This window comes from Rhinopithecus bieti, unplaced genomic scaffold (genome assembly GCF_001698545.2).
Source record: "Rhinopithecus bieti isolate Rb0 unplaced genomic scaffold, ASM169854v2 scaffold_6946, whole genome shotgun sequence".
Lineage (NCBI taxonomy): Eukaryota > Metazoa > Chordata > Mammalia > Primates > Cercopithecidae > Rhinopithecus > Rhinopithecus bieti.
In genome coordinates this window covers 2051068-2070624 of record NW_016805697.1, presented here as the reverse complement: position 1 = coordinate 2070624, position 19557 = coordinate 2051068, and the positions used below count along the sequence as shown (strand labels likewise).

At 42.4% G+C, this 19557-nt stretch overlaps 1 protein-coding gene across 3 annotated transcripts in view; it reads left to right on the top strand.

Annotated features, from left to right (window-relative positions):
* Positions 1-529: 529 nt before the first annotated feature.
* Positions 530-19557, top strand: part of YES1 (YES proto-oncogene 1, Src family tyrosine kinase) — an 86843-nt gene continuing 67815 nt past the window's right edge. The window contains exon 1 of one of the 3 annotated variants that reach the window (XM_017873556.1): positions 530-1538. The gene's annotated coding sequence lies outside the window, so the exon portion shown is untranslated. Of the gene's footprint in view, positions 1563-1593; positions 1841-19557 lie in introns of those variants that run through there. The other 2 variants (XM_017873554.1, XM_017873551.1) reach the window with 2 other exon arrangements.

The following is a 19557-nucleotide window of genomic DNA, read 5'->3' as shown; positions in this document are numbered from 1 at the left end:
TTACTAGATAGGAGGTCTCCCATGTTGCCCAAGCTGGTCTCCAACTCCTGGGCTCAAGTGATCCTGCTGTCTTGGACTCTCAGAATACTGGGATTACACGTGTGAGCCACCGTGCCCGGCCTATTTCAGAGCTGATTTTTAGGCTGAGTGTTTAGGAAGACAAAGACATCTCTATTTAGTGAAGAAACTCAACAGCTCAAGGAATTTTCTACTTTAATAAAAGCTGAATATAGACCTACATAAAATTTTACAACCCTGAGACAAACACAAATGAAGTTTTAGTAGCTAAAGAAAATACAGCACCGTTCCACATTATGTGTATCTTTAATGCCTACGCCCACCTTTCGTTCATTTAGTGAGCTGAAGAAAAAAATGTTCAAACCCTTATGTGCATTTCCTTAAGTTCCTAGAACACCGTAATACTGACACGTATGATTGCACTATTTCGTATCTGTCGATGATTCTGAATTTCACTAAAAACCGCAAAGGAAACCAATAGTCACACAATTATTCCGATAACCCCACCAAAGAGGAAATAAAGAAAGGAAGTTACTCTGAAAGTCTGACAAGGCAGAAGTGACTGCAGCAGAACGGCCTCAAGGGTCAGTCCATGAGGACCTTGATTAACCCTCATCTTTACGCCCCCACCCCATCCTTCCGGGTCCTCCCCCTTCTTCAGCTACTGGCTTTGTCAAGGCTCATAGGAAAGGTGCGCGGATTCAGACCCACACGATTCCAGCTGTGGCTCCTCCACTTTCGGGGTCGCTGTTTCCACAGCTTTCGAGCAGGGTAACCATACTTGTTGCACTTCCCTCACTGGGCTGCCGCCAGCATCATATAGAAATACGCTGTCCCAACATAAGCCAAAGCCACCATTACTGAGATAGTCGCCAAACAGAACTCAGCTTCGGTTCCCCTCCCGGCAAGGCTGGTTCAACCTACAGTCAACAGGAAGCTCCTGGGGGCAGGGACAGGATCCCTGCCTCGGAAGGAGGCCAGACGTGAACGTTGTTTGGACGGCATCAGGATGGTGATGAGGGTGTGAGTAACGCCCCCCGCTCACGCGGTTGGGCTGAGATTTTACTACGAACGACAAAGGGTGCGGAAGCATAGTGCTGAGAAGCAGCCAGCCAGCCAAAAAAACTCAACCCCGTCCTCCCCCACAAAAACAAGCCCCAAAGCCCTGGGCACTACGGAGGGCCGGGCCAAGGAAAAGAGAAAGGCAAAGGGGCGGAATCGGGGCGCCCCATTCAATCCCCGCTGCAGCCAAGCGTCGGTGGGTTCGCGGCTGGGAAGGGGCGCCGCGGGCCTGCTCTCCGGGCGGGCAAGCACCTCCTCCTCACGCCCCCTCAGCCTGCGCCGCCCCCGGGAATCCGCCACGGACCCCGCCGCCATGTTGGGTCGGGAGAAGTGACACGGACCGGTCGCCTACCCAAACCACAGCAAAGCGGCCCGGAGCCCGCGGAGGGGACCTGACGGGGGCGTAGGCGCCGGAAGGCTGGGGGCCCTGGAGCCGGGCCGGCGTGGCCCGAGTTCCGGTGAGCGGACGGCGGCGCGCGCAGGTAGTCGCAGCCCCGCCCCGCGCCCGCCCCGCTAGAAGTGAGGGGCGGGGCCGGGGAAGGAGGTGGAGAGTGAGGCCCAGGGGTGGGGAGCCAGGGAACTCCCTCCTCCTGAAGCAACGCGTCCCGGGCCGGCTCTGCAGTCGTTGCTGCCGCCGGGCGCCCCGGGACGAGGAGGTGGAGGAGGGAGAGGGCCCGCGGGCCTCGCCTCCGCCCTCCGCCCCCTCCCGCCACCTCGAGCTGCGGCAGCAGCGACTCATGAGAGCGCGGCCGGAGGACAGGTAAGGACCGGGTGGGGCCCCGCGGGCGGAGGGGTCCACCCCGACACGGACAGGGCTAGGCCCCAGCGCCGGGAGCCACCGGCACCGCCGCGGTTCCCCGCCCCCGCGGGCCAGAGTCGGGAAGTTGGGAAGAAACTTCTGCCTTCCCCCGGCCCGCCCGGCGGGCTCGTCTCGTTCCCCGCGCTACCTGCTCGCCCCTGACTCGGTCTCTGCCCCGTTCAATCCTGCCGGGTCCCGCCCAAGTCCGACCTGAGGTCCCAGAGGCGTGGGGACACTTTCTACCCCTTGTCTTTGGGGTCGTGTAGACAGCCTGGCGGCGTGGAGGCGAGGTTTATTTTTGCCCACACGGCCGAAGTGGGGGCGAGGGAAGCGGTCCCTTTTCTGTCCTAAAGGCTGGGGGTCTGTGTGTCGGCCGACGCCGGTAGCAGCTGTGCGGCGAGAGGAGAGGGTGTGTGGGGCGGGTGGGTGAGCCTCTCTGGCTTTACTTGGTTTGATTGAAAACCGCAACATGTTTAAAGTTTTCCTTTGTTTTGGATTGGGGGTTGGGAAATTTACCATTCAGCGTCCACTTTTTCATGCCACTCCGCCTCCCGTTGCGTTCGGTTCCCTGTCCACATGTGTTAAAGAAAATTTTGTCTTAAAGTGTGTTTTTCTTCTTGATAATTGCTTCCAGCTTTCACTTTATTGGGCATGGAACAGAGTTGTTTTAAGAAGCTCTTTGAAAATCAAGTCTGGTGTAGGAACTTTAGTTTTTGTTTTTTAGCGAGTAGGACTTAACAGTGCGGATTTGGTTGAATTATTTTCTGCGTAATTAATTGATATAGGCGTGGAATAACATACGGTCTAATTTACACATTATTAAAGGAAATAATGAAAGTCTGGTGGAAGCACAATTTTATGTCCATACCATTTATTATGTATATACGTTCCACGGATGTGTGTTTTCACATAGTTGATTTCACGTATATATATGATTATAGTATCTTCATGTATTATAATTGTAAGATTAGTGCCAAAGATGTCTTGATAATTTTAAATGTGTTTAAACCATCCTGTTAAATTTCTAAAGTTAAATAACTGACTAAGGAAAATATTACTAAATGTATACACATGAGTGTGCATTTAAGGAAAAGTGCATGGTAAATCTAATATCTTAACTGTCACAGTGCTTGGCACACGGCGGACAGGAAGCATTTTGGTCAGGTAATAAAGGAGTATCTTGTGTTAACCAAGGATCTTGTATGCATCACTTACGATTTTCATATGTTGTACAGTAAGGAAGTTTTACTTTAGCAAATAATATATATGATTTTGTTGTTTTTGTTTGCTGATAAATGTGAGACCCCTGCCACAATTGACATGTAAGAAAAGGAAGTTAAATTGTATTTTAATTTTTGGACATTAGCTAAAAGTCGGTGGAGATTTTAAATGCTGGTTGACATTTCAGAGGGTCCTACATTTGAAATAGACAGTTGCCTTTGATCTAAAAACAAAACAGTTTATATCCATGTTTCCAGGATAAAAGATAAAAGGGCTCTTAAAATATATACTCTGTTGTAACCACCGTAATGTTATAATAGCTTTGATTTCGCAGTTAGGTTTTGCTGACTTCGTAAACCACAAAATTGATTCCTTTCTGTTCATCTGAAAGTGAAATTATAGCTTTGACCTGTCTTCCTGGGTTAGGTGGAATTTGTCTTATGGTCGAAATATATAATATTAATACATGGGCTGTTTTTGTGTGTGTGTTTTAGTTCAGGAAATTCACAAGCTGAAAAATTGTTTATGCAAGTAGAATTCCTTCATGGTATGTGTTGATAAAAGAATAAATGTGCTAAAAGACTAGAAGTAAACCTGTATAAGTGAAATATTACCAACCGATGGTGTAAGACTTATTCAGAGTTGAAATTTGCATCATGTTAGACAGTAAATAATTTATTACTATGGGTAGTTTTTCTTTACAACATCAGTGTAGGCATCATTTATTAATTCTATTAGCTTTATAGTAAGAAAGAAGACTAATGCCAAAAAAAATTAAGTGATGCTAAACTCTGGTGTCGCCCAAACTTGGGTAATTAAAAAAGAAAAAACCTGCAAGGAAATTTCTGTGAACGTAAAAATAGAAGCATAGAATACCTGTGGTTCTATGAAAGGAAATATATGGAAAGAGGGAGGAGATTGTGATAGGGACCCGGCTTCTGAAGTGGTAACAAAGTTCTTTTAACCTGGTTAAAAGGAGTTACCAAGGGTATTGGTTTTAGTGTAATACATTAAGCTCTACGTTTGTGTGCAGAATCTATTTCTGTGTTTTATTTTACATGAATTTTTTTTTAAGGAATCCAGTGTGTAATGTACTATATGAGGTGCTTGGTTTAAGAACATAATTTGGTGACTGACTTTAGAACACTACCTAGGCTATCCTTTGCAAATAGGAATAGATTTGTTAAATCATAATTGTCATATAACAGCTAGTATGTATAACAACTTTCAACACGTCAGGCTGGGCATGGTGGCTCACACCTGTAATCCCAGCACTTTGGGAGGCGGAGGCAAGGGGATCACTTGAGACCAGAGTTTGAGACCAGCCTGACTAACATGGTGAAACCCCGTCTCTACTAAAAGTACAAAATTATCTGGGTGTGGTGGTGCACCCCTGTAATCCCAGCTACCTGGGAGGCTGAGGCACAAGAATCGCTTGAAACCCGGAGACAGCGATTGCCGTGAGCTGAGATAGTGCTACTGCATTGCAGCCTGGGCAACAGAGTGAGACTGTCTCAAAAAAAAAAAAGTCGAATACTCCTAAATGTACAATAATTAGAGAATTGTTGGGAAAAAATTTCTAAATAAAGTTCTACTTGGGTTTCTTTAGTAAGTTAATTGTTTTAATATTTTGAGAGAAGACACAGGTTTTACAAAATTAAAATCCGCTTCGGCTTGTGTATTGTAAATAACCAATAGAAGGTAATCAAAATGTTGATTGAACGAATGGATACTGTTCTGTCATCAAATACTCTGTTTTTCTGAAAATTACATAACATGACAAAACTCAATTGTGACATCAAGATCGTAAGTTTTGACTTTTATCTATTTTCAGTTTTCTAGAACAGTAATTCTTTAGATCAGTAATTTCAACCTTAGTTTTTATATTCTTAAGAATACTATGAAATCTTAGCATAAAATAAGTTTTTGTTTAAAGTTTATGAAGATTTGCAGCACCTGAAAGATGAATATGTTTTGGTTCTAAATTACAACATGGTGTTGGAGTTTCAGAAATGCAGAGAATCATTGGGTCATGCTATTTTATTTGCTTTATGTAATGGCTTGCTATTTTAGTTGTTCATATTGTGGCTTTGCATTGTTGTAGAGTTGAAGAGATCACATCTGTGCCACATTCTTATATCACAGGAACTTTTGGTCATGTTATTAAGGTGATGTTTGTGGTGCAGGCTTTGTTGTGTGAATATTTACAGGAAGTTTTAGTAAGATCTTCCATTGTTTAGCACCCTGCATGGCTTAGGTCACCTTCAGTTCACATTTAAACAGGTTTATAATATAAATATAAGTCCTATAGCGAGGTACAACTACTTTTCTTTAAAGGAAATAATCTGTTTCTGTTAAAGTGTGTTGTCTTATTGGTAGTTCGTGTATGGCTATGGCAGGGTATGCATTATCTCTTTTCTTCCTCTCAGCTGCTCCAGTGCCACAATTAGGCTGAGTATTGCTCAGCTGCAGCTGCTGGGTGATTACTAACCATCCAGCTCCTGTCTAAACTCAGAGGCAGATTTAGCAAAAGGAGCTATAGTAACAGTAGAGGGTGAAAGAGAAGAGCCAGTGTTGCCGCCAATATCATTTTCACATGTCTGTATGCCAAGGAATCGTTGGCTACAGCAGCACTGCTGTTGTCCTGGAACTAGCAGACTTGATGGCAATATATCTTGGTCTGGATCTGGATTTACCTTTAAGATCTGAAAGCCCACTCCAGGAAAAACAGAGAATCCTGTAATTTTAGAGTATAGAATAATGTACTGTTGAGGTACTAATGGACTGAGTTACAAGCCTCTGTGCCTCAACTCCTCCCCCCCACCCAAATCTAGGGTAACGATGCCCTTCAGTTTCTCTTGTTCAAATGTACAGTAAGCTGTGAGACTGCAGGTTCCTTGTAGCATTATACTTCATTTTGCTTTAAGCTGTGATTCTTAGAATTGCTCCTTTTACTGTTTAGGGGAGGGGAGTAGAATTGCTGGCATGTAGGTTCTTTGGACTCTACTTTCTCCTAGGAAGTGGAAGGCCTTCAAGAGGAATGACTTCTAGAATTAGCTATACATTGCATATCCCCTGTGGCTGCCTGAATTTTGCTAGTAGGAACTCTGCGTTCTTTTCCTTTTGTTCTTTCTTTATCCCTGGTGTAGAAGATGGACATCAACAGTTGCAAATACATTATCAGCTATATATGGCAATCCCCAGACTGGAAGATGCCATAGGCAAATTTTGCTGCTTCTAAAATGTTGCTCAGCTTATAAATATGCCAAGCAAATAGCAGCAGTCGCATCTTTTCTGTTTTTTTGTTTTGCTTTGTTTTTGAGACAGGATCTCACTCTGTTGTTGCCCAGAGTGGAGTGCAGTGGCGCCGTCACAGCTCACTGCAGCCTTGACCTCCAGGGCCAAGGGATCCTCCCACTTTAGCCTCCTGAGTAGCAGGGACCACAGGTGTGCGCCACCATGCCTGGCCTTTTTTTTTTTTTTTTTTTTTTGATGGAGTCTGACTCTGTCGCCCAGGCTGGAGTGCAGTGGCGTGATCTTGGCTCACTGCAAGCTCTGCCTCCCAGGTTGAAGTGATTCTCTTGCCTCATCCTCCCAAGTAGCTGGAATTACAGGCATGCACCACCATGCCTGGCTCATTTTTGTATTTTTAGTAGAGACGGGGTTTCACTGTGTTGGCCAAACTAGAGCATACCTGAGTGATTTTTGAACCTTTTGGAGAGATGGGGTCTCACCATGTTGTCCTGGCTGGTCTCAAACTCCTAGGCTCCAGCGATCCACCTGCCTGGGCCTCCCAAAATGCTGGGATTATAGGCCACCACAGCCAGCTACAGCAGCGTCTTGTCCTTGCTTTTACCACTACTATCTACTAAAAATCTGGAGACAATTCCTTTGACTTGTCTTTGGTAATTTGGGGTTTGGCTAATTTGGGATGGAGATTAGAGAGGATTGAGAAAAGTAGTGCTCAAACTTGTATAACCAGAGGAAGGATGAGGTACAGGAAGACCATACATTTGAACATTAAGTACACATCATTATGGCATATACTTAGCAAGACGTTGGTGTTATGACCTCTTTGTGCTCCCACAAAACACTTATGTCAAAACACACCTCTCCTTGCATTGTAATTATTTCTTTCCATGCTTGTCTGTTATTCTTGACCTAGTATTCACTGTGTCAAGGAGCCATTTTATAGCATCTTTGAGAACAGCCCTTACCACAATAAATACTAAATAAATTCTGAATTGTATGTAGGGATGTGGTTCTAGGCAGATTTATATGAATTTACAACTACAGACAAATGTTTTGAATACAGCTCTACTGAAATGTTATAAAACTAGCTTAATGCTTTTCATAGCTCAAAGTTAATTCTTTAGATTTTGCTCTCAGGTTTTATTCTAGAAGGTGATTTTACAAAATAGCTTAAGCAATCCTTCAAACATTAATTTAAAGGTCATTTTGATATTTCTAATATGAACTGAAAATTTGTTGTAGTTGAAGTTAAACTAGTCTCTAGTAAGATTTATTTTAAATAGTTATGTTGTACTATTTTAGCGAATAGAAGTCCAAGTTATGCTAAAGACAAATCCTAAATTTTTTTAAAAATGCGTTTGGTATCTCATCACAGTAGTGTCAGTCAGTATCGCAATTATGACTTGTTCATATATACCTAGGACAAAAAGAAAATAGTCCTGATTGTCTTGCGGTAATGTGTGTGAAGGAATGCATAATTCATAGGTATACTTTTGCTGGGTTATTGGGGGTGAGGATGGAACAGGAAGTGCTGGGAGGAAAAGGATTGACCACTGAAACTTCAAGATTGTCTGGTTTTCAGCCTCTGTTCCCAACAAAATGTGGATTCTAGGTTTTCTTCAACTGACTTAAGAGGATTTTCACTTCTCTAATTTTTTAATGTAACTTTTCAGTTTCTTAGTGTTAAGTAGAAATTGGGGTGAGGTGGAGAAAGTTGGTGGTTGTTTCCTGGCAAATGTGTTGACTTCTAACTTTTATTCTGATGTGATTAATATTTTACATATAAGGATACTTTAAAAATAGTAGCATTCAGACATTTGGAAGGAGCAGAGAAGGCAATATGGTGTTTTAAGGAAAGGACTGGAAGGTAGAGCACTCTCTAGATTTTAGTTTCATTTCTGATGGTGAAGAGCTGTTTAGCCTTGGTCAGTTCAGTAAACTCCCTAGGCCTTAGTTTAGCAATTTGAAACAAAAGGTAGTTGGGCCTGATGGTTTCTAATAGTTTCTCAGCTTTATATAAATGTGTGTTCTGCCACAGTTGAAGTTGTTACAGTATAGTCATGCTCTGCCTAAGGAAGTTGCAGTCCATGATGGTGATCCTCTAAGATTATAGTAGAGCTGCCCTATACAGGTGTACCATTTTTCTTTATACTGTGTAATTACTGATCTGTTCTACATTTAGTTATGTTTAAATACACAAATACTGTGTTACAGTTGCCTGCAGTATTCTTTACAGTTGTCTGCTGTACAGGTTTGTACCCTGAGAGAAATAGGCCGTACTATATGGCCGAAGGTTGTAGTCAGCTATACCACGTAGGTTTGTGTAAGTACACTCTAGATTGTTCACATAATGTCAGAATTGCCTAATGAGGCATTTCTCAGAATATGTGTTAAGTGAGGCATGACCGTATTGATAAAATTTTAAGGAAATGTTTGAGTCTCAATTTTGGAATCAAATTAGCTATAAGGAAAGATTATAAAAAACTTACCCATGGACTTGGCATGGAAGTTTCTCAAGCAAATTGCAGTTATACTAATTAAGCAAACGTTTATTAAACCTATGGTGTGACAAATATGCTAGGTTTTTGTTTTTTTGTTTATTTGGTTTTTTTGAGTTGGAGTCTCGCTCTGTCTCCCAGGCTGGAGTGCAGTGGCTCAGTCTCGGCTCACTACAACCTCAGCCTCCTGGGTTCAAGTGATTCTCCTGCCTCAGCCTCCCAAGTACCTCGGATTACAGGTGTGTGCCACCACGCCCGGCTAATTTTTGTGTTTTTAGTAGAGAATGGGGTTTCTTCATGTTGGTCAGGCTGGTCTCCAACTTCCTATCTCAGGTGATCCACCTGCCTTGGCCTCCCAAAGTACCGGGCTTACAGGTATGAGCCACCTCAGCCGGCCTTTTTTTTTTTTTTTTTGAGACGCAGTCTCGGCTCACTGCAACCTCGGCCTCCCGGGTTCAAGCAGTTCTCCCTGCCTCATCCTCCTGAGTAGCTGGGATTACAGGTGTGTGCCACCACACCCAGCTAATTTTCTTATTTTTAGTAGAGATGGGGTTTCACCATGTTGGCCTGGTTGATCTTGAACTGCTGACCTCAGGTGATCTGCCTGCCTTGGCCTCCCAAAGTGTTGGGATTACAGACGTGAGACACTGCGCCCAGCCCAGATTTTTTCATAATAAAATTAGAAAAAAGACTTAATTATTCTGTTGAAGTGAATAGTTATGATGTCAATTAACAAGTAATCGTGGCTGTTTGAATAAAAACTATGCAACATTATATCAGAAAAATAGCCACTATTATCAAAATTTGCACTTAATTTTTTTAATTGACAAAGGTATGGACAACTTGTTCTGGGTATTTGTTTTTATACACATACAGTTAATATTTAGAACAAGACAATCATGGCATTGGAAAATGTTTAACTTTTTAAGTTTTGTGAAATAGATTTTCTAAAACAAAGAAACTAAAATTATAGTGTTCCGAAAGTTTGTAAGTTGATGTTTTGAAAATTAGAATCTGTAGGCCGGGCACAGTGGCTCACGCCTGTAATCCCAGCACTTTGGGAGGCTGAGGTGGGCGGATCACAAGGTCAGGAGATTGAGACCATCCTGGCTAACATGGTGAAACCCCATCTCTACTAGAAAATACAAAAAATTAACTGGGCGTGGTGGCGGGCACCTGTAGTCCCAGCTACTTGGGAGGTTGAGGCAGGAGAATGATATGAATCCGGGAGGCGGAGCTTGCAGTGAGCCGAGATTGCACCACTGCACTCCAGCCTGGGCGCGAGAGGGAAACTCTGTCTCAAAAAAAAAAAAAAAAAATTAGAGTCTGGTTTTCCAGGAAGTCTTTTCTGTAACATAAGCCTTTTGGCCTGATTTCTAGGCAGCCCGTTGGAGTCTTATAAAAGCCTCACAAATAGGTAAAATGTTTTGGTGGTAAAATATTTTCTGACTGATTCTCAGTTTTGCCTTGTTTTGTTAACTGCTGAGCTCTTTGATCAAATAAAATATTTGGCCTACAAATGCTCTGATTATGAGGTGGGTGAACCCTGTAGCCTTGCCAGTCACCCTCCTTTCCCACCTTACCGGCTCCTCACTATTTAAAAATCACTGTTTCGAGTTCCCTGTTAGGATACTCAGATTCTCCCTATAAGGCATTGCTGTTAAGCTTGATTTAAGTACAGAAACTTCACTAGGTTTCCCCACCTGCTTGATAGGCTCTGTGAAACCTGCCTCATACTCTAACCCTATAGGACAGTATGAGTTATAGAAAAGCTTCAAAAGATTGGGAGTAATAAACAAAAATAGTAGAAAAGGGTTTGGGAAAATGAGGAGTGTTATAATATGGAGTTTGTAACTTTATCTTCTCTGTCCTTTTTCATTTCCTACCCATTCACTCCTCTTTGGCATTGGGTAGGGAAAGAAGAAAGCCTGTCCTGTAATAGCTACTATGCCACACTTTTATATGCATTATCACATTTGACTTGAATCTTTGAAATGTGTTTCCAAAATACACAGAAAAATTAGGAATGAGATGGGTATTTATTTTTTAGTTTTGAGACAGAGTCTCACTCTGTCACCCAGGCTGGAATGCAGTGGCAAAACCTTGGTTCACTGCAACTTCTGCCTCCTAGGCTCAAGTGATCCTCCCACCTTAGTCTCTGAGTAGCTGCTGGGACCACAGTTGTGAGCCACCATGCCCTGCTGATTTTTTTGTTTTTAATTTTTAAAATTTAAAATGTCTCACCATGTTGCTCAGACTCGTCTTAAACCCCCTAGGCTCAAGGGATCCCCCCGTCTCAGTCTTCCAGGGTGCTGGGATTACAGGTGTGAGCCACCATGCCTGGCCTGTTTTTTATTTTTATTTTTTTTAGAATAGAGACAGGGTTTCACCATGTTGCCCAGGCTGTCTTGAACTCCTAGGCTCAAGCAGTCCACTTGCCTCAACGTCCCGAAGTGCTAGGATTACAGATGTGAGCCACTGTGCTGGATCCCTTGAGGTAGGGATTTAATACAGATGAAGAAACCGAGGATCAGAAAGTATATATAATTGGCTAAGGTCACACAACTAGCAGAACTGGGATTTAAATCTAGGACTGACTACAAGCCTGTTGTGTATGCCATAACTTTTTTAGGAATGAGGAGCAATGATGGAAAGGGAGATTTCTTCTTTTTTCTTCTTCATTAAATAGTGCATTTGAATTGTTGGCAAAGAATGTTCAATTAATACTTTTTTTTTTTTTTTTGAGATGGAGTTTCACTCTTGTTGCTCAGGCTGGAGTGCAATGGCGCGATCTCTGCTCACTGCAACCTCTGCCTCCCAGGTTCAAGTGATTCTTCTGCCTCAGCCTCCTGAGTAGCTGGGCCTACAGGCATGCACCACCATGCCCAGCTTATTATTTGTACTTTTAGTAGAGACGGGGTTTCTCCATGTTGGTCAGGCTGGTCTCGAACTCCTGACCTCAGGTGATCCGCCTTGGCCTCCCAAAGTGCTGGGATTACAGGCATGAGCCACCGCACCCAGCAATACTTTTAATTATTTTATTTTCTTCCTTTTTTTAATTTTNCTCACTGCAACCTCTGCCTCCCAGGTTCAAGTGATTCTTCTGCCTCAGCCTCCTGAGTAGCTGGGACTACAGGCATGCACCACCATGCCCAGCTTATTATTTGTACTTTTAGTAGAGACGGGGTTTCTCCATGTTGGTCAGGCTGGTCTCGAACTCCTGACCTCAGGTGATCCGCCTTGGCCTCCCAAAGTGCTGGGATTACAGGCATGAGCCACCGCACCCAGCAATACTTTTTAATTATTTTATTTTCTTTCTTTTTTTAATTTTTATTTATTTATTTTTTGAGACGGAGTCTCGCTCTGTCACCCAGGCTGGAGTGCAGTGGCCGGATCTCAGCTCACTGCAAGGTCCGCCTCCTGGGTTTACGCCATTCTCCTGCCTCAGCCTCCCGAGTAGCTGGGACTACCGGCGCCTGCCACCTCGCCCGGCTAGTTTTTTTTTTGTATTTTTTAGTAGAGACGGGGTTTCACCGTGTTAGCCAGGAAGGTCTCCATCTCCTGACCTTGTGATCTGCCCATCTTGGCCTCCCAAAATGCTGGGATTACAGGCTTGAGCCACCGCGCCCGGCCACTTTTTTTTATTTTTTATTTTGTTTTTCTTTCTTTCTGTTTGCCCAGGCTGGAGTACGGTGGCATGATCATAGCTTATTACAGCCTCGAACTCCTCGGCTCAAGTAATCTTCCTGAGCAGCTGAGACTACAAGCTTGAGCTACTACACCCAGCCTATGCTTTTCTTTTTAATGGAAGTAACTTTGTGGTGCATGTTTTATAATAGACATCAGTTGTTAATTAAGGTCAGATATTAAATATATTCATTAACTGAAAAACGTGTTATTACGCTAACAACTGTAGCAAATGCTATCTTTTTATAAGTTGGGGTTAGTAATGGAAAATGATGTTCTAAGTCCAGAACATTCTTCATCTTTTTATAAAATAAGGTGTTTGTTCAGCCAGATTAGCAGAGCATGTTTTCCCAATAAAGTTTCTTTTTTTCCTAAACTTAACTCATCAAAAGAATAAAGAAACATGCAAAAGATGAGTTATTACACTAAACTGTAGCAAATGTTGCCCTTTTATAGGTTTGGGTTTGTAAAGTCTATATATTCTCTCTCTTTGTACACATACACACTCTCTATACATATATACACATATATATGGAGTGTGTATTCAAATCTGTCTTCTGCCTCAGAAGCTGGATCAAATTGTTACTGTACAATATTGCCTTTATTTATACTAATTATGTCATTTATTTCTAGGTGAGTTAGTAGAGAGAGATGGAAGGTCTTTATTGCCTGATGATTCAGTCAACATTTCAGACGTGTTGTGGAAAGACAGCCGTTTCCTTTTTTTTTTTTTTTTTTTTTTTGAGATGGAGTCTCGCTCTGTCGCCCAGGCTGGAGTGCGGTGGCCGGATTTCGGCTCACTGCAGGCTCCGCCTCCCGGGTTTACGCCATTCTCCTGCCTCAGCCTCTCGAGTAGCTGGAACTACAGGCTCCGGCCACCTCGCCCGGCTAGTTTTTTTGTATTTTTTAGTAGAGACGGGGTTTCACCGTATTAGCCAGGATGGTCTCGATCTCCTGACCTCGTGATCCGCCCGTCTCGGCCTCCCAAAGTGCTGGGATTACAGGCTTGAGCCACCGCGCCCGGCCAAGACAGCCGTTTTCTAATTTGCCCTGTCAGTATAATAGCAGTTTCCTACATCTTGGTACAGACTCATTAGCCATTTAAGGCTATACTTCTAGAGGAAGCAAGGTTTCTTCCATACTGGCTTGTTCCTCATTCTTATAGTCTTCTATACTAGTTGGTTCCTATAAATCATTTTTTTGAGACAGAGTGTCACCCTGTCTCCCAGGCTGGAGTCCAGTGGCACAATCACCGCTCACTGCAGCCTCTTCTTCCTAAGCTCAAGCAATGCAGTCACCTCAGCCTCCCCAGTAGCTGCGACCACAAGTGTGCACCACTATGCCTGGCTAATTTTATTTAATTTTTATTTTGTTATTTTTATATTTTTTTGAGACAGAATCTCGCTCTGTCGCCAGGCTGGAATGCTGTGGCATGATCTCAGCTCACTGAGATCTCACATGATCTCCAACTCCCCGGTTAAAGCGATTCTCCTGCCTTAGCCTCCTGAGTAGCTGGGATTACAGGCAGACACCACCATGCCCAGCTAATTTTTGTATTTTTAGTCGAGATGGAGTTTCACCATGTTGGCCAGGATGGTCTCAATCTCCTGACCTCGCGATCCGCCCACCTCAGCCTCCCAAAGTGCTGGGATTACAGTCGTGAGCCACTGCGCCCGGCCTTTGTTTTTATTTTTCCAGAGACAGGGCATTCCTGTGTTGCCCAGGCTGGTCTCAAACTCCTGAGTTTGATCCTCCCCAACCTTGGCCTTCCAGAGTGCTGAGATTATAGGCATGAGCCACCACCTCCAGCCTTGTAACTGTTATTGTTATATGAACATCACTGTCTGGAAGAAGAGTCTCATCTAAAGCTACCAGTGGAAATTTTATTTGCCACTCTCTTGCCACTGTGTCAAGTTCTTACGTTAACAATAATTTCCTTCACCATCTTAGTAGCCTTTTCTTCTTTGACTTCCTTTTATTTCTCCAATTGTATCTAAGAATGTACCCTTTGTCCTCCCTAATAAGCTGAAACATTGTTTTCTAGCGGGAATACTAACTTAATTTTTGTAGCATTATTATCCAGCAAAGAATATCTACAGTACAACTCCTTAACATGTTAACTCTAACAATTTATTATTGCCCATGTTTATTAAGTCTTTACATAAAGGTTGGCAGATAGGCTTGGAACTGCTAACTCCAAATGCTGCTACTGGAATGTAAGCTCTGTGAGGGTGGGGATCTTAGTTTTGGTTACTAAAGTTGTTCCAAGCACATAGAACAATGACACATAGACATTTATTAAATATTTTTGATTGTAGGAACATGCAACAGTCAGCTGGCATTGTCTGCTTATCATGGGCCTGAGAGAAAGAAGTAACAAGTAGTTCTTCGCTAAAAGCTCATGCAGTAACCACAAATGTTTTTGACTCAAGACTCTTTGAAGTGGTAGACTTGTGCTAAACTAGTATCATTAATGCTCAGGATGAATTTCAAATAAGCATTCTACTTGAGTCTGATGGAGAAACTAAAGTTTGATTCAGTTTAATAGCTTGTAAATGTTAAAGAGCACTATTTAACCTAAGCATATTCACTCACTTACAATATAGGAGTTCTGTTTCTTTATATCATATTCTGTAAATATATATCCAACAACCATACTTCTTTGTTTTTTGTTTTTGTTTGTTTGTTTTGAGACAGAGTCTCGTTCTGTAGCCCAGGCTGGAGTGCAGTAGCACGATCTCTGCTCATTGCAACCTCTGCCTCCTGGGTTCAAATGATCCTCCCACCTCAGCCTCCCAAGTAGCTGGGATTACAGGTGTATGCCACCATGCCCAGTTAATTTTTATATTTGTATTTGTATTTTTTATTTTTAAATTAAATTTTTTTTTGAAATGGGGTCTTGCTCTGTTGCCCAGGCTGGAGTGCAGTGGCACGATCTCAGCTCACTGTTACCTCCACCTCCCAGGTTCAAGCGATTCTCCTGCCTCAGCCCCCTGAGTCCCTCAGATTACAGGTGTGCACCACCTTGCCTGGCTACTGTTTGTATTTTTAGTAGAGATGGGTTTCACCATGTTGGTCAGGCTGGTCTCAAACTCCTGACCTCAAATGATCCATCCACCTCGGCCTCCCAGAGTGCTGGGATTACAGGCATGAGCCACCATGCCCAGCCTCGCAACTGTACTTCCTAAAAACTCTGGCACACATCAGTTCCTCTTAATTTACATTGCAAGTCATACGGATTTATCTGAGTGTAAGGAGAGCTGGAAAAAATAGTTCCTAGCAGGTCAGCCACCTCCCAGTGAGGACTGTATACCGTAGAAGGGGAGAATGAATTTTGGAAGAACAGGTAGTTATCTCTGTCACAGAAGGGGATGAAAAGTACAGTAGTTACACAAGTTAGACATCTGTATGGAAAATACTATGGTTGTACAAATGTGGTTAGAATATTTGAAAGGTATGGGCATTAATGGTATCTTAATTCAGGTTACAGTATTGGTATAAAGCAAACTGGTTAGTCCAACAGCTTCTGGAAATGTGTTTCTTAAAGCAGAGCATCTGACTAATTTAATTTTATATTTGAGGTGGTAAGCTATTAAGATATTTGCTATTTTGAACTTAATTAGGATCAAAAAAAAAAAAGCTAGTGATATGTAAATTCTAGAAAGAACCTTTGCAGATAGGAGCCGTGTCATCTTGAGTTTATATTAAAAGTAGTAGGAAAGAGTTCTGGATTTTAAGATGTGTGCACTAGACTTTAGGAAACATTGGAAAACCAGTAAGAGTGAGGCTTAAAATTCTAACAGTGTACCTCCTGAAGGAGTGAAAGTCTTAAAATGCCCCAGACTTCTTATCTGAAAGATTAGGAAGCACACTGGTGGAGGGAGGGGGTCAGAGTAGAACAAGTATTATATGTCCATTTACATAGCACTTCTAGTGATTGAGAAAAGATACTAATTAGCCATATCAAAGAATTCCGTGGGGGTAGTAGCAGGTAGAAATTAGGGTGGACCTAAAGTGGCTCCCCTGCGCATCTTCTCACCATCTCCCCTTTTCCCCCACCCCACCCCATCATCACTCCAGCTGGGTCTTAGTTTTTGTTTTATTTTGTTTTTGTTTAAATGCATAAACTAAGTCAGAAGGAGAAACTCATGACAAATGTCAAGTAGAAGAGAGGGTTGTGAACCTCTTAGGATGTTGTCAGATGATGAATAGGATTTTTACAATGACTGATGTTTCAGAAAAGGAAAAACAATATTGATGATTCTTAGAGATAAATTTATAGCAAGAGTAAGAAGTCATGAATCTACAGTTCAGGAGACTTGAAATAATAGGTGACACAGAACACATAGTGTATCTCCTTTTTATCTTCTCGTTTCTGTAACAAGAAGTTGCTCTTTAAATTAGAAAAACTAGAACAAACAAAAAGAAAATAGACAGTACACTTATCTGGCAGGGTAGATACCATGATCATGAAGGTGGTTCCCAGAGTGAGGCTCATCCATTGCACTCTGGTTGTGCTGACCCCTGTGATTTCCTCAAATGCAGAATTTTTAGTAGTGAGGGACTGTGTTCGTGCTTTTCCCGTCATTTTTTTTGTCATAAGAGATCATAGTGTGAAGTTTATAATATTAAAAACAAATAAATAATAAGAAAATAGTAAGATGCATGTAGCTTTACATGATTTCATGTCTCTAGGTCTAGAAGAATTCCAAGGTTCTGAAAGATATTTCTGATACTTCCAGGGCCCTACCAGTAAGAGAGAAATCATGGAGACAGGTAGATATCTTAGAAAAATGATTAGATGTTGCCTTAAAAGGTGAATATTAATAAATGCAGACACTGAAAGTTGCCTTTGATTCCTGACAAAGTTTTTAAAAAGTTTGTTAAACAGATGTTTGGTATCATTTTGAAGCAATTTGAAGATTATAAAGAAGTAATTTTTAACAGTTGTTGAGAAGTGCTTTATTGAACTGCCTTGCCTCTGGAGTTTGAGTAAATGCTGCATATAGGTCATTGTCAGTGGTACTTTCTTGTGTTGGTGAGTGGTCAGATCTCATAAGCTTAGTTTCCTTCTAACAATAAGGTTCAGTGATTGCTTTTCTACCTGTGTTTTGTTTTTGTTTTTCCTCTTTCCATAATAAAGTGTTCTAATGGCGTGATAGGTGTTGCTTTTTCTTTTGGTGATAAACAGAGCCACAGATGTTAGCAGGTTTAAAGCTCTTTCTATATTTTCTCATTTTTTTTAGGGGGATTGATAGAACATCGTGGTTTTTTTTGTTTGTTTGTTTGTTTTTTGTTTTTTTTTTTTTTGAGGCGGAGTCTCGCTGTCTCCCAGGCTGGAGTGCAGTGACCGGATCTCGGCTCACTGCAACCTCTGCCTCCCGGGTTTACGCCATTCTCCTGCCTCAGCCTCCCGAGTAGCTGGGACTACAGGCGCCCGCCACCTCGCCCGGCTAGTTTTTTGTATTTTTTTTAGTAGAGACGGGGTTTCACCAGGTTAGCCAGGATGGTCTCGATCTCCTGACCTCGTGATCCGCCCGTCTCAGCCTCCCAAAGTGCTGGGGTTAGAGGCTTGAGCCACCGCGCCTGGCCCCCAGAACATCGTTTTATTTTTGTTAGTTATATATATGAATAAAGATATCTTAAAATTATTTTCATTTGCTTTTTCGATTGAAGGCTACTATGCATCTCTCCTTGTGGTGAACTGCTTGCTCATAACCTTTGCCAGTTTTACTATTGGCTTATTTGTCTTTTTCTTATAAATTTTTAGGGACTCTTCAATATATTATAGATATTCTTTGTCTTTATGTTGTAAAGACTTTTCCATGTCTGTGCATAGTGTTCCTTCTATAACCTTTGGATTTTGTGTTTCAAGAATGTTTTCTCCACTTGAAGATGATGTTAAAAATGCTACCTACAGGTTTTTGTTTTGTTTTGTCTTGCAAGTCATTTAGCTCTTTACTCTGGATTTTATGTGTATTGTGAGGTAATTTTTTCTTTCCTCAGATGATACAGCTCACTACTGCTAGTTATTAAATTTGTCTTCACACTGGTGCAAAATGCCACCTTTTAGCATTTACAAATTCTTTTTACTCTTGGGCCTGTTTCTGGGCTCTTTTTGAGGGATTTAATTGTTTGTTTATTTTTTGAGACGGAGTCTTGCTGTCACCCAGGCTGGAGTGCAGTGGTGCCTTCTCAGCTCAATGCAACCTCCACCTCCCGGTTCAAGTGCTTCTCCTGTCTCAGCCTCCTGAGTAGCTGAGACTACAGATGCCTGCCACCACACCCGGCTAGTTTTTGTATTTTTAGTAGAGACAGGTTTCACTTTGTTGGCCAGGCTGGTCTTGAGCTCCTGACCTTGTGATCTGCCCACCTCGGTCTCCCAAAGTGCTGGGATTACCAGGGTGAGCCTCTGCACCCGGCCTAATTGTTTATTTCTATGCCTATACCACATATCTTGATGCTGCTGATTATAACCATGATAACAGCAACTAATGTGTATTGATAATTGACTGTGTGACAGTGCCTGTGATAAATACTTTAACATATTTACTAACTCATTTCTCACAGAGCCGTCAAGAGTTAAGTATTCTTGATATCTTTAGTTTTATAGATAAACAGACTTCAAGAGGTTAAATTTATTTAAATTACAAGCTAGGACTATAACCTAACTTTGTAACTCCAGAGCCTAGACCCTTTTTTTTTTTTTTTTTTTTTTTGAGATGGAGTCGCACTCTGTCGCCCAGGCTAGAGTGCAGTGGGGCAATCTTGGCTCTGCAGGTTCCACCTCCCTGGTTCACACCATTCTCCTGCCTCAGGCCCCCTCCCCCCGCTTCCCCCGAGTAGCTGGGACTACCCGAGTAGCTGGGACTACAGGCACCCACCACCACGCCCGGCTAAGTTTTTGTATTTTTAATAGAGACGGAGTTTCACCGTGTTAGCCAGGATGGTCTCCATCTCCTGACCTCGTGATCCGCCCGCCTCAGCTTCCCAAAGTGCTGGGACTCAGACGTGAGCCAC